This window comes from Nylanderia fulva, unplaced genomic scaffold, assembly GCF_048542155.1.
Source record: "Nylanderia fulva isolate GAGA-0341 unplaced genomic scaffold, ASM4854215v1 Scaffold10, whole genome shotgun sequence".
NCBI classification, from domain to species: Eukaryota; Metazoa; Arthropoda; class Insecta; order Hymenoptera; family Formicidae; genus Nylanderia; species Nylanderia fulva.
The window spans coordinates 4,886,245-4,901,192 of record NW_028189193.1 but is presented as its reverse complement, the minus strand read 5'-3'; the positions used below and the strand labels follow the sequence as shown (position 1 = coordinate 4,901,192).

The 14,948-nt window shown below is 33.3% G+C and overlaps 1 long non-coding RNA gene across 1 annotated transcript in view; it reads left to right on the top strand.

Moving 5' to 3' along the window:
* The first annotated feature begins 5,580 nt into the window (after positions 1-5,580).
* Positions 5,581-14,948, top strand: part of LOC114931973 (uncharacterized) — a 74,518-nt gene continuing 65,150 nt past the window's right edge. The window contains exon 1 of the long non-coding RNA XR_014924753.1: positions 5,581-5,709. This is a non-coding gene — a long non-coding RNA (uncharacterized LOC114931973). The remainder of the gene's footprint in view (positions 5,710-14,948) is intronic.

Sequence of the window (14,948 nt, the reverse complement as noted above, 5' to 3'; positions counted from 1 at the left end):
AGGACGGGATCCGGTTTACTTAGGTGCGCCGGCGAGAAATTGAAATTTTCGTAAACGGATTAGGGGAGCGGTCACACGACAAACTCCTTGTTAATTAGAATATAATCCTGGTCTTAATGGGACACCTGCTACGTAATAAAATCAAGCGCGGCGCACGTCGATCGTTAAGTTACATATGTATCGCCGCGATTGCGCGATTACACGGACGATTTTGCATTAACGAAAATCAACAATCATTTTTACGAATAATTATATTCTGCATTTTCGTTGCGCAAATGCATCATAACATCGAGGGATCTTAGAATTGTTAAATAAATATATTCAATTTCCATGCATCCAGATAATTCTTTTATTACGTCTGTAAAAAATGTAGGTAATTTTATAAATATATGTAGATTACCGGTGATGTTCAATTTCTTTATAATTATCTTTGATATTATTTTAAACATCGTTGCATTAACGTTTTCGTTAATGCAACGATATTTAAAATAATATCAAAGATAATTATAAAGAAATTGAACATCACCGGTAATCTACATATATTTACAATCATTTTTACGAATAATTATATTCTGCATTTTCGTTGCGCAAATGCATCATAACATCGAGGGATCTTAGAATTGTTAAATAAATATATTCAATTTCCATGCATCCAGATAATTCTTTTATTACGTCTGTAAAAAATGTAGGTAATTTTATAAATATATGTAGATTACCGGTGATGTTCAATTTCTTTATAATTATCTTTGATATTATTTTAAACATCGTTGCATTAACGAAAATCAACAATCATTTTTACGAATGATTATATTCTGCATTTTCGTTGCGCAAATGCATCATAACATCGAGGGATCTTAGAATTGTTAAATAAATATATTCAATTTCCATGCATCAAGATAATTCTTTTATTACGTCTGTAAAAAATGTAGGTAATTTTATAAATATATGTAGATTACCGGTGATGTTCAATTTCTTTATAATTATCTTTGATATTATTTTAAACATCGTTGCATTAACGAAAATCAACAATCATTTTTACGAATAATTATATTCTGCATTTTCGTTGCGCAAATGCATCATAACATCGAGGGATCTTAGAATTGTTAAATAAATATATTCAATTTCCATGCATCAAGATAATTCTTTTATTACGTCTGTAAAAAAATGTAGGTAATTTTATAAATATATGTAGATTACCGGTGATGTTCAATTTCTTTATAATTATCTTTGATATTATTTTAAACATCGTTGCATTAACGAAAATCAACAATCATTTTTACGAATGATTATATTCTGCATTTTCGTTGCGCAAATGCATTATAACATCGAGGGATCTTAGAATTGTTAAATAAATATATTCAATTTCCACGCATCAAGATAATTCTTTTATTACGTCTGTAAAAAATGTAGGTAATTTTATAAATATATGTAGATTACCGGTGATGTTCAATTTCTTTATAATTATCTTTGATATTATTTTAAACATCGTTGCATTAACGAAAATCAACAATCATATTTACGAATAATTATATTCTGTATTTTCGTTGCGCAAATGCATCATAACATCGAGGGATCTTAGAATTGTTAAATAAATATATTCAATTTCCATCTGTAAAAAATCTAAGCAATTTTATAAATATATATAGGTTATCGGTGATGTTCAATTTCTTTATAATTATTTTTGATATTATTTTAAACATCGTTGCATTAACGAAAATCAGCATTCATTTTTACGAATAATTATTGTGCATTTTCGTTGTTGCGCAAATGCATTGTAACATCGAAGGGGTTTTAGAATGATTAAATAAATATATTAAATTTTCATGCAGTAAGATAAATAATTCTTTTATTACACCTATGAAAAATCTAGACAATTTTATAAAAATATGTATATACTATCGGCGATGTTTAATATTTTTATAATTATCTTTGATATTATTTTAAATTGACTAACATGTGTTTTGAAATACAGCGATGATGAGAGAAAAAAAACATTTCGCAAATATTGGTTAAATTGATTAAAGTTACGGTCAACCAATTCAATTCAGCTCTCTCTCTATATTCATACTATTGATACGGCGATTAAAGTGCATACATTATTAGCCAATTTTATAGAACATACCAAGGAAATAAAACGCGAAGCGTTTTTGTGCCGGAATGGTTGTGCTTGAATAAAACTTTATTTGAATAACTCTCCGTTCCAGTTTTAACTCAACCATTTTGTCCTTAATTTCGATCAGCTTGTCCGTTATCTGCCCCGTCGTTCCGTTCTTCCTCTTTTCTTTCTCGTCGTTTTATCATCCCTATAACAGAGGGGTAGACCTTATATTGCTAGAAGCGCACTCGAATCGACGAAATCTGATCGCCGACATTATGTGATGTTGTATCAGATTTTTGTCGGAAATCGAACAAAACGTTAATAACCATTTTTATCGATTGCTATTCAAATACAGAAAAAATCTTTTTCTTTCTCTCTCCTTCCATAATATATGAAAAAAAGTATTAGAGGATTAAATTATTCGGAAATTATTAATTGAATAAGGATTGCACATTTATTGTAACATTCTATTCTATATATCTATTATTTTTATTTGTATATAAATTAATAGTGCGATATTCTGAATTTAGTAAAAGATATAAATTTTATCTTAGTTATTTCATAGAAGCCAAACTTATCAACTCCATTTCTTATAAATCTCTTAATTTATGATTAGTGCTGATTAATACTCTAATAAAATTAAGAAAATTTCAAAAAGTGGAGTTGATCGGTTCAACTTTTGAAAAATTCGTACAATTCTCTGTTTTATTTTTTTATGTACTGTCAAAAAAATTCATATGGCGCAAAATTTATAATATATCTATAAATTTTAATCGAAACGACACTGACGTGTGAATTTTAAAGAAAGAGAGAGAGAGAGTGTGTCGATAACTTAAAATATTCTGAAAACACGTAACTAAAGAGAGGGAGAGCTTAAAGTGAATCCTCCATTTCCAATAAATCATTGCGTATTGCTCGTTGTTTGTTTAATCTGTAACTTCAGTCTTGTCACCGGATGGCTCTCCTTTCTCCACCGAAGTCGTTTCGCCTTCTTTCTGTTTTACGACAGGCGGAGGGAGGGACTTATTACCGTTGGTAATAATCGGAATGACAATATTTGGTTATCGCGACGATGGAGTCGTTTCGCCGAGGGTATCAGCTTCGAGTTGTGTTAACATTCGAGAAAGAAACACTCTCTACGTACAATATAGAAAGCCATTTGCCCTGGCATTATGTAATTTTCATTTGAATCTTCTTAAACAGATGCTCATTTGACGATTAATTTAGGACGATGATTTCTTTAATGAAATGTCGCATCGATCAGGACGATATAAAAAAAAATATCAGAATAAATATACATATATATTTATATATCAATATACTTCGAACCCCTGTTAATTAATTAATTCATTATTATATGTTTAACTTTTACTTGTACACACATTTTATTATTTTCGAAAATTGCATTATTTTTTTAAGATCAGTTATTTATGCAATTCGCGTGTTTGTAGCGATAATAACTGCCAGCAAAAGCCTTCGAAATATTAATTAACGATAATAATTTAATTCCTTGTGTGTCAAGATTTAAAATTGTTATATTTATATACAAATATATATGCACTCTCTCTCTTTTCTTTGATATCATTATATCGCGCGTTATTTTCATAGCATTAAATTTCAAAGTAACTCTTTGAACATTTCGAAGAAGGTTTACATTGAATCAATATGTCTAAAGTAAATTTCCAATTTTCTAAAAAATTCAAAGTACATATATATTAAATTTATATATAATTATTATTCTTTTCACAAGGAAGAGCAAGCACATTTAACAATTGAAAGACCAGATATATTACATAAAGAGAAATCAGCTGTTAATGTTAAATGGAGCAAGCGCGACCTCTCCTGTCGTTTTAATTTTCCGGCCGAAAGTCGGAGCAAAATATACCAGCAATGTCAGCGTAACTAATAAACATTATATAAATCCAAGTGTTGAGTAATTTGTTCTATAAATAAAAAAAAACAAAAGGACAAGTACAAAAGGCCAATAGAACAACGCGATATAATGCTTAATAAACATCCATATTAATCCAGACGCCCTTTTTCAAATTCCTTTAACGAGCCCGAGCGCGACAGTCGGAGCAAAATATACCAACAATGTCAGCGTAACTAATAAACATTATATAAATCCAAGTGTTGAGTAATTTGTTCTATAAACAAAAAAAATAAAAGGACAAGTACAAAAGGCCAATAGAACAACGCGATATAATGCTTAATAAACATCCATATTAATCCAGACGCCCTTTTTCAAATTCCTTTAACGAGCTCGAGCGCGACAGTCGGAGCAAAATATACCAACAATGTCAGCGTAACTAATAAACATTATATAAATCCAAGTGTTGAGTAATTTGTTCTATAAACAAAAAAAATAAAAGGACAAGTACAAAAGGCCAATAGAACAACGCGATATAATGCTTAATAAACATCCATATTAATCCAGACGCCCTTTTTCAAATTCCTTTAACGAGCTCGAGTCGGAGCAAAATATACCAACAATGTCAGCGTAACTAATAAACATTATATAAATCCAAGTGTCGAGTAATTTGTTCTATAAACCAAAAAAATAAAAGGACAAGTACAAAAGGCCAATAGAACAACGCGATATAATGCTTAATAAACATCCATATTAATCCAGACTCTCTTTTTCGAATTCCTTTAACGAGCTGGAGCGCGACAGCGGCTCGTCCGGTCTAATCTTTTCGGCCTTCATCTTCGTCGGCGGTCACGTCATCGACTATCTGGCCGACTCTTCTTTTCTTCCCGGCTCTGCTTTTTCGTCGTTTTCCTCCTTTTCGTCGACGGGTAGCGCTGCGTAGCGTTGCCATCGCTACAGCGGGGTATCAGCTTGCCTTCTGGTTGGCCGAGGGCGAAGGCTGCCCTCCCGAGAGCGGTACCAGAGAGTACGGGGGACCACGGGTCGAGATATTGACGTGGTTCGACCGAGAGAGAGAGAGAGAGAGGGGAGTGAGAGAGTGACGATGGCATGGAGAGAGAAAGAGAGAGATGGAGGGAGGACGATGGTGAAAGGAAGGGTAGCAAAGAGAGAAGGGAGGACCGAGCACGCAGGCTCGTGCAACATGGCCGACACATGGCACCCACACGCTGCCTCTAGGTCGCTGATAACTGCGATATCTCGCCCCACTTCATCCGCTTTCCTCCTTTCTCCGCAGACCCTCCGTCTACATCCTCCTCTCCAGCGAGCACATCCGCACGATCTCTCTCTCTCTCTCTTTCTCTCCTTTGTCCTCTCTCCTTCCGACTCCCCACTTCAGATACTCCTTCCTCGGGTGTATCTCTGTCTCCCTTTCTCCTCTGCGGCTTGGAAATACCATCCTGCTCCTTGTATCCTGCTTCCGCCCGCGTTTGTGCCACATATGGCATCCTTTGACAGCCTTCATCTTCGTCTTTCCTGTTCTCTGGTTCTGTTTCTTTCATATACACTTGTGCTTCCATAATCCTCATATACGTTTCGTCTCTGTCGCGTATCCATATCTGCGAGCTTCCGAGTTTTTCTTCGTCCTTCGTCGGTCTCTCATGGTGAAGTCACACCTTGCAGTCGCCTTGGATGCAATTTTGTCCTCGTCCCTCTTCGAGATCGCACGTATCGAGATAAGGTACCTCATGATATACGCTTTATTCCCTGTCTATTCTCGTTCATGTTACTTCTCCGCTTCGTTACATTGATACATCGTGGTGTAGGAAAAAAATAACCCGCTCGCGCGATGATTGAACTAGACGGGAAAGAGGAAAACAGGGTTCAACGCGGCTGATGGTTGAGCGATTCGGGATCAGAGATTTAAAGCTGGCTTTTTTATACCGGCTCGAAAGTGTCGTTGTAAAGTGTTGAAAATATAAACGTTTTTAATGGCAGAGTCCTGGTATTATATTTGGAGACGATTTTTCCTTAGTGAAAATGTTGAGGGAGGCCATCATTTTTAGCATCTTCCCAATTTTTGGTATTATGTTTCTTTATAACTAAGTCTTATATTGAAATTCTATTACAGCAAACTCTGCTTAAAATTAACTGAAGAATGTAGTTCTTTTAATATTTTATTTCCAAGAGGCTTAGTTTCCAGGAATCTGCCATTAAAAACTTTTCCGCCAGTTCTGGGATATCCTGTATACAATATAGTACAATATGTATCACAATTGTGGATGCAAAAGAACAACCCCCAAGTATTAGGGATTGTTCTTTTTATATCTTGTAATACTTGTGTCAATGTCAATGTCAATATGTAGATTCAGAAATATTTTCTGATCCATATGATGATCCACTCTAATAAAAGCATTAATTTAAATACAACAAATTTATATCATTTCCACAAAAGATTCCTGCTAAGTACCTATCTATTTGTGTAATGATTTTTCTACAAGTCACATTTACAAATTGTCAATTATATATACGTAAATTTATTGATACATTTTCCCCATAATTACAACACAAATTCTAAACATTAATTTATAAAATATTGATTCAACATTCCCACAAAGTTTTGCATTTACTCTTATATATTGTAACAGTAATATATTCTGTGTGCGTGTATGTGTGACAAACAGAACGAAATAATTGCATTATTTGACGCAAAAATATAAATAGATATTTATGATTTATCCGTATATATGCATTTCTCTCGATTGTGTTACAAAATGGTCGCCCGTGCACAATATCGAGCCGAACTTGCCAAACACGCGGCGACGACGGGGTTTAAAGCGGGCGTCCCAAATTTACGCCCGCGCGTCCAATATTACGCCAGTCCGTGCCATATTTTCCGAAATGAATTCGGCACACGTAGATCCTAATTTAGACGAGACGCGGATTTATTGCGTATATACATATATATACATCCCCATGCCATGCCGGAGCGTTCAAAAATCCTGTCGGCCCCGATAACACACAGATACATCTCAATATATATCCGGCGAATCTCTCCCCTTCGTCATTAATGCCGTTTTAATGGCGCCGCGTTTTCAATTTCACGCACGGCCGAGACGGCACCGCCACGCTTTTCCGCACGATTCCGATTGTTATTCGGTCGGTGGTTAATTTCGCGAGGCCATCCTCATCCGCGCGCGTTTCCACCTGCCGAACGGAAAACAACTCGCGAACGCCGCCTCAATGTGACGATTGTTTATACGTTTCAACAATTTGATACAGATTGCACGATGCGTATGTATATATATATATATTTTTTTTTATATGAAAGATATGGAAAAACAAATTTTCAAAAATGCAATAGCCGTGCGTTTTCAACGCAAGGCGATTGCTGTGCAAAAATGCACGATAGGTAAAAAGCTATTTAAAATTTTTCATATTTTTCACGTCAGTAATTTCGTCTTTTATTAATAGAAAAAAATTGCACGTATATATTTCTCTAATTTTATTTAATTCTATATTTTCTCGTTTTTTTATGAATATTCTTTTCATATAATTTGTCTCTGATTCTAGTGTGCAATAAATTATTGAAAAAAATTAATGAATAAAGTGTGGCTTGGATTTGTAATTGGGGAATCGGTTTTGATCCTATTAGAGAAATAATAATATATATAATTAGGGCAGGTTTTAATATTGGTGGGTCTGTTAGACATCAACTCTTGTGCAAAAAAATTCATGATAGGTAAAAAGCTATTTAAAATTTTTTCATATTTTTGACGTCAGTAATTTTAGCTTTTATTAATAAGAAAAAATTACACGTATATAATTCTCTAATTTTATTTAATTCTATATTTTCTCGTATTTTTATGAATATTCTTTTCATATAATTTTTCTCTAATTCTAGTGTGCAATAAATTATTGAAAAAAATTAATCCGTCGACGTGAATAAAATGCAGCTCGGATTTATAATTGGGGCATCGGTTTCGATCCTATTAGAGAAATAATAGCATATAATTAGGGACAGGTTTGAATATTGGGGGATCTGTCAAAGACGTCAACAGCTGACGTCAAAAAATTTGCACGTATATTTCTCTAATTTCAGTTAATTCTATATTTTCTCGTGTTTTTTATGATAATTTTTTTTTTTATATAATTTTTCTCTAATTCTAGTGTGCAATAAATTATTGAAAAAAATTAATCCGTCGACGTGAATAAAATGCAGCTCGGATTTGTAATTGGGGCATCGGTTTTGATCCTATTAGAGAAATAATAGCATATAATTAGGGACAGGTTTGAATATTGGGGGGCTCTGTTAGACGTCAACACTTGGGGATCGCGAGAATGCAACATGTGCGGTTGCTTTTGATCCGTCACACCTGATTTCATCCCTCCGTCGATTTTTACGCCTAACGAATTGAAGTCTGTTTAAACCTGCGTTTAATCGGGGAGGGCGCCAGCTTAAGAATAATCTGCTCGCCACGAACGTTTATCCACCATGTGTTTCATCGCTGATAATCGACAAGTATATATATTAATGGCGAAAAATCGCGTCGCGGCTTTTATATCTCGTCCTCGCATAAATTTATTCTACGACATTGAAAATTCTCGGTATAATTATCTCCCGTTTTACAAATATATTTGATCGGAAAATATTAAAAAGATTTGTGAATCTCTCTTCTAGCAGTTGAATTTCGTTCGCAAAACATTTCTACTACTTGCTAAGAGCTTTTGTTTCAAGAAAGGGTGCGAGTAAGAAATATTTTCACGACAATTAATTAATGACATATGAGAATTAAATATATAAATTATTTTATTATATATTATATAATATGTATTATATATTATATATTATATTAAATATATATAAATATGTATAAACTCTCGAATTAAAAGTAAAAATATGCAATCTGATAACTGAAGTAATTTCTCGAGTTCGAGAGTTTATATACATATTTATATATATTTAATATAATATATAATATATAATATATATTATATATTTATATTAAATATATATAAATATGTATATATATAATTTTATTATATATTATATAATATGTTTTATATATTATATAATATGTATTATATATTATATATTATAATAAATATATATAAATATGTATAAACTCTCGAATTAAAAGTAAAAATATGCAATCTGATAACTGAAGTAATTTCTCGAGTTCGAGAGTTTATACATATTTATATATATTTAATATAATATATAATATATAATATATATTATTATATTATATTAAATATATATAAATATGTATAAACTCTCGAATTAAAAGTAAAAATATGCAATCTGATAACTGAAGTAATTTCTCAATTTCGAGGGAATATTGTATAGGAAACGCGATATATCCCGCGCAGTCTTGCCGATCAATTCGATCAATCCGTCATCCCTTAGTGTCATTTTCTAGAGCGAGTGCGTCCGAACGCGCATGACTATCATGGTCATCCCCATGGCTGGTCATCGTCCAGCAAATCCACTGTCCGTACAATCCGGCACGTCGGCGAAGGCTGCGGTTAAACTCTAGACGGCGCATTAGTACGGCCAGATAATCGCGCGTACTTGCGCTATTGGCCTCCCGCATCTGTGAATTAGATGTATTATGCCGCTTCCAGTATTCCGCGCCACGAAGCAATTCGTCCCGAGAGAGAGAGAGAGAGAGAGAGGGAACGTCATTTCCGGAGAACCGGAGCTTCCGGCGGTCAAGTTATGCAATGCGTTTGTTTGCGCGAGTGCGTATCGCGAAAATTTGATGATGAAAAATATCGAATTGAGCGAAAAGGCATCGATATAATTCCTGTGCCGTGTAAAAACGTCCATTTGCGACGATTAATATATTCGTCCGCCATTCGAGCCTTCCCTCCCCCGTTTTCGGTCTGGCAACCCGTGAATTTAAAATTAATTTAAAATCCTACGCGGTTATTTCGCAATTTATAAATTAATTCGGCAGGATTTGACTCCTCAACGCCAGTAAATAACCGTTTTAATGTATGCGCTATTGATTTCAAATGAGAAACGCTCCCTTTAAAATTACCGAAAGTATTTTGTAGAATTGGAAAAAAAAATATTATCTCTATTGAGACGTTGATGAAAAATTTACTTGATGCTTACAATAATTAGGTTTTGTCAGTGCATTGAAAAGAAAATCATTAAATTAATAAATATTTATTTCAATACTGCCAAATATTATATTATATAATAATAACAATATTATTATATTGTTATTTAATTATATCATTTATTTGTGAAACAAACAAATATTTATCTACTTTGAAAGAGATTTTCTTATATCAAGTCAATATTTTTTCACATCAAATATATTAGTTTGAAATAAATGATTTATAAAACAGTATTGAAATAAATATTTATTCGAATTCAATAAATTTCGTACCAACGGTAGTGTATCGTGTGACTTAATTTTCCAAGAGAATGCAATAACTCTATTCTCGAGCGGAGAAATAAACATTATCGGTTGTATCTTAACAAACTCGAGCATTAATAATTGAGACGCGCGCTTGAAATAATTCTCCGAGGCGGTGGCCGACGGCCTCGTCGATGGCGTTGAATATTTCAGCGCTCTCGACGTGTATAGTCCCCGTGAAATATCGCTCGGCAACGTGAACGGCCACTCTGGAAAATTAATATATCAAGCTGGCACGTCCGCGGAGCCGGACGTCGTCGGTTAGCAGGAAACTCGAAGAAGAGCCGTGCCGACGTGGATCCTAACCGCAGTCCGTGTATTTACCGATGGAAGAGGGGATGAAAGGGTGGGGTTACTACGGGTTAGGACCCGCTTTGAGGGTGGAGAGGGTGGACACCGTATAATTAATCACCGCTCATCCATCACGCGCTTCTGACGCACTCTCCGGTCACTTCTTGGATAATAGATTCAGTCGCGCGGGATAAGGGCTCGCTCGAAGTTTATATATCGAGCTTTAAAAAGCGCCGGGAATTGTGGGTGTCTGTCCAGAGCGAGATTACGCCAAGAATAATGATTTGATAGCCGTGCTCTAGCGCGATAGAGCAGCGCGCGAAATAATTAATTACCGCGAGATCTATGTGACTCCAACTGGGAATTCTTATTCGCGATGTATGAGAGAGAATATTATGAAGAAGTATATGTATAATATTGTATAAAGAATGATTTATTATGTGGAGAAAGGAATTTTCGCTTCTTTCTTCGAGAAATATAGTTTTGCGAGTACGGTAGTTTATGAAATTCTAATTGCTCTACACGCAAAAAATTAGCTGCTGTATAATTAAATTTTATTACTTGGAATTTTGTTATCACATGCCCAGTGTTTGCTGGTATCTTTATATAAATAATAAAAATATGTATTATCTATATCTGCATTTTAAATGGAAAAAGTAGTATCTTTATTAAATTATCTAGAATAATTTTCAGATTATTTTGGCTTAGAATCATAGCATATGAAAATATTTAAATAGTAGAACTTAAGCAGTAATAAGCGATACAAATTTATGTATGAATAAAAAGATGAATACATTTTTTTAATAACTGTGTAATTATCTAGATGAATCGCCATATAATATAATCTTTTATCTAGATATATTTAAAACAAAATCATCTTTATATCTAGCTAATTTTAAAATTATCTAAGCACAACACTGCATATGCTTAAATTTTAAAGGTTGTAATATATGGACAGCTAAAATTTAGCTGTGGCAGCTAATTTTTTTCCCGTGTATGACTGGAACACACGCATAAAATTGCATATTAATTTTATTTTACGAATAAATATTCTCTGAAGCATATTAGGAGTATTTAAAATGGCCATATATAATGTATTTTTACATATTATTTTATCGACAGGATAATCATTTACAGAAAAATTAAACATTTTTTCAACAATCTTGTTGTCGATAATGTAATGTAGATTTTGCAATATTTTTTATGAAATTTGCAAATCTCCGTGCAAAATACATACACAGATTTAAACGAGAGTATATTTCGAGCTGGTCGGACATTGATATTTCCTATAAATTAATTTTATTAAAAATGGAAACGATATTTCGACGATTAATATAATCGGGGAAATTGTAGCTTTGCACATTGAACGGTGCATAAATATAGAGAGGATGAGGATCCGGAAAAGAAAGAAAATAAAAGGTTTTTACGCTATTGGATTCGAATTGGCCGCACGAGCGACTCCGCGATCGATCGATGACAATTAATTCAAAAGTCGTACTTACTAATCATCGCACGCGGGGACAATGTGTGATTCATCTCGTCACATTTGCGGCCGATACGTCAAATCTGAATAAAGCAACTGGAATTTACTTGCGCTCGCGATAATTTGTGTGCGCGGAGTAAATACTCCGACTCTCTACATTTTGGTCGGGTTAAAATAATCGCGATGCGAAATGCGCGATGATTATTTTGGGAGGCATAACGCGATGATGATGATGATGATGATGATGATGATGATGATGATCGTCCGATTCCCGAATTCATCGCCGGTCGGCATCCCCCGAAATCATCATCGGCGCTCGCGTTAAAAATATTCACTGTTTACGTTTAATAACAATTATTTCCATATTTCCGTTTCCGGCTTTTAATCCGACGCCGATGCGATAATTATTCCTATTTACCGAAAGGCTAGAATGATCGAACGAACCGCGATGCTCTCGCGGAATTTGCATTCTTCATTATACACCGTTATATTTGTACGGCAAACAGAAAATATTTCTGCATTAATTACGTAATACTTTATAGAATAGATAAGACAAATTCTGTTTTTCTTTTTTTTCGAAGCATAGCCTTTGGAAAAAAATACAAATCCAAAATCATTTTCATATCGAAAATCTCAATAATAATTATGTATATATAAAAATTATATACATATATAAAATATAATATATAATTATATATATATATATATATTTATATAATATATAAAAATATATAAAAATTATATATATATAAAAGATATTTTTTATTTTCTCCTGCTTCTTAACCCAGTGATATCATTTCGCAAACTACACAAAATATTAAAAAAAAAAAAAGAATGGTTAAAGAACACCAGTGTCTAAATACATTTACAATATCGTGCAAATAGGAATATTTATCGAGAGTTTGGAGCAAGCTTTCTAAGCCGTCAACACATTTACAAATAGATGTTCCGAAGCTGTCAGTCTGCATGCAAAATATTAGGGTACACAGGACACATGTCCGATTCGCCACGATCGAAAGGGACTACGCATCCTTTTCGCAGGAAATAAACAGCGAGATCGTCGCTCGCGCGGAAAAAACGAAGGGCTGTCGGTCAATAAATTCAGCCGACGCGTTCGCTCAGTTAAATGCTGCTATATTCCTGCTAATTCCTCGGACAATCCTCGTCGATCCCTTCTGTACCTTTTGGTCCCTTCCTTTCTGTACCCCATCGTGCGCGATTTGTCATAACGCCGATGATTTAAATGCACTTTCATTATTTTGACAGGCCATCGAGGTATTTTATTACTTTTCGCAAGATTAATTAATATGGATAATATAATTATATAGGATAATTTTAAAAAATCTACGGATATTATTTTTAAAAAATTGAGGAGATCGCATTAATAATTTATTTACGTGGATGTTTAATATTAAGTGTCTTTATGTAACTTTATACACATTTTTGTCAAGTTTATTAAATTTTTTGTTGTAATTTATATAGTTGCATAGAAGAGCTCTAAAAAGTTATATTTAAATAATAAGATTTTATAATCTGAAGCTGAATTTTAATTCACAAAAGACGAATAATCATGAGATTTTTCATAATAATTTATTTATATGGATGTTTAATATTAAGTGTCTTTATGTAACGTTATACAAATTTTTTTGCAAGTTTATAAATATTTCCAAATGTACTTTTGTCTCTATATGTTATCGAGTTTATTAAATTTTTTGTTGCAATTTATATAGTTCCACAGAAGAGCTCTAAAAAATTCTATTTAAATAATAAGATTTTATAATCTGAAGCCGAAATTTTAATTCACAAAAGACGAATATAATTATAAGATTTTTCATGATTATGTTTAGCTTTATTAAAAAAAATTTTCTTTGCTTTTGACAGTTCGGTATACTTCATAATTCGATATATATACTTGACGAATTTAATTGACACTTCAGTTATAAATTAAAATGCAATAATAAGCATTTATTGCACATTATTATGGTATCGATACGATAATTAATCATGAGATTTTTCATGATTATGTTTACCTTTATTAAAAAAAAAAAAAAAAAAAGTACCAAAAATTTCTTTGCTTTTGACAGTTCGGTATACTTCATAATTCGATATACTTGACGAATTTAATTGACACTTCAGTTATATAAATTAAAATGCAAGATTTATTGCACTTTATCATATGGTATATATCGATACGATAATTTTCGGATATCCTAAACATACTAAGCGTGTCCACGGGAAGGGCAGTTGCGGGTGTAGCTTTAAGGGTGCAGCCGCGACGCTTACAGTTGGGGTTTCATGGGGTGTTTTATACGCTCGTGTGTCGGGGATCATTTCGTGCTAACCCCGTCGGTGTTAAACGGTGCGATCTTAAGCCGGATCTCCGATTGTGAATGCTTGGAATCGGCCATGGGGGCGTTTCACGACGTGACAAACAGCTATATTAGCCCCCATTGTTCCGTGACACACGGCACTTTTCACAGTCCGAGAGACTGACGGATTTCGCACTAGAAACAACTGCTGCAACCAGTTGCGTAGGAAAAGAACAAAGTTTTCCTTCTTTCTCTTTTTAATAGCAATTGTCAAATTTAGGGAATTTTTTTATTGCAATTTATATTTTACAGCTTCACAAAAAAAATGGTGCATCTTTATATTTATATTTAATGCAAAATTTGCCCCTTATTATACATATTATTTATTATTGAGATACATTATTAAAAATGTAGCTTTCTTTAATTATTGAATGTTGCTGATATTTGTATCTGAATTTTATTC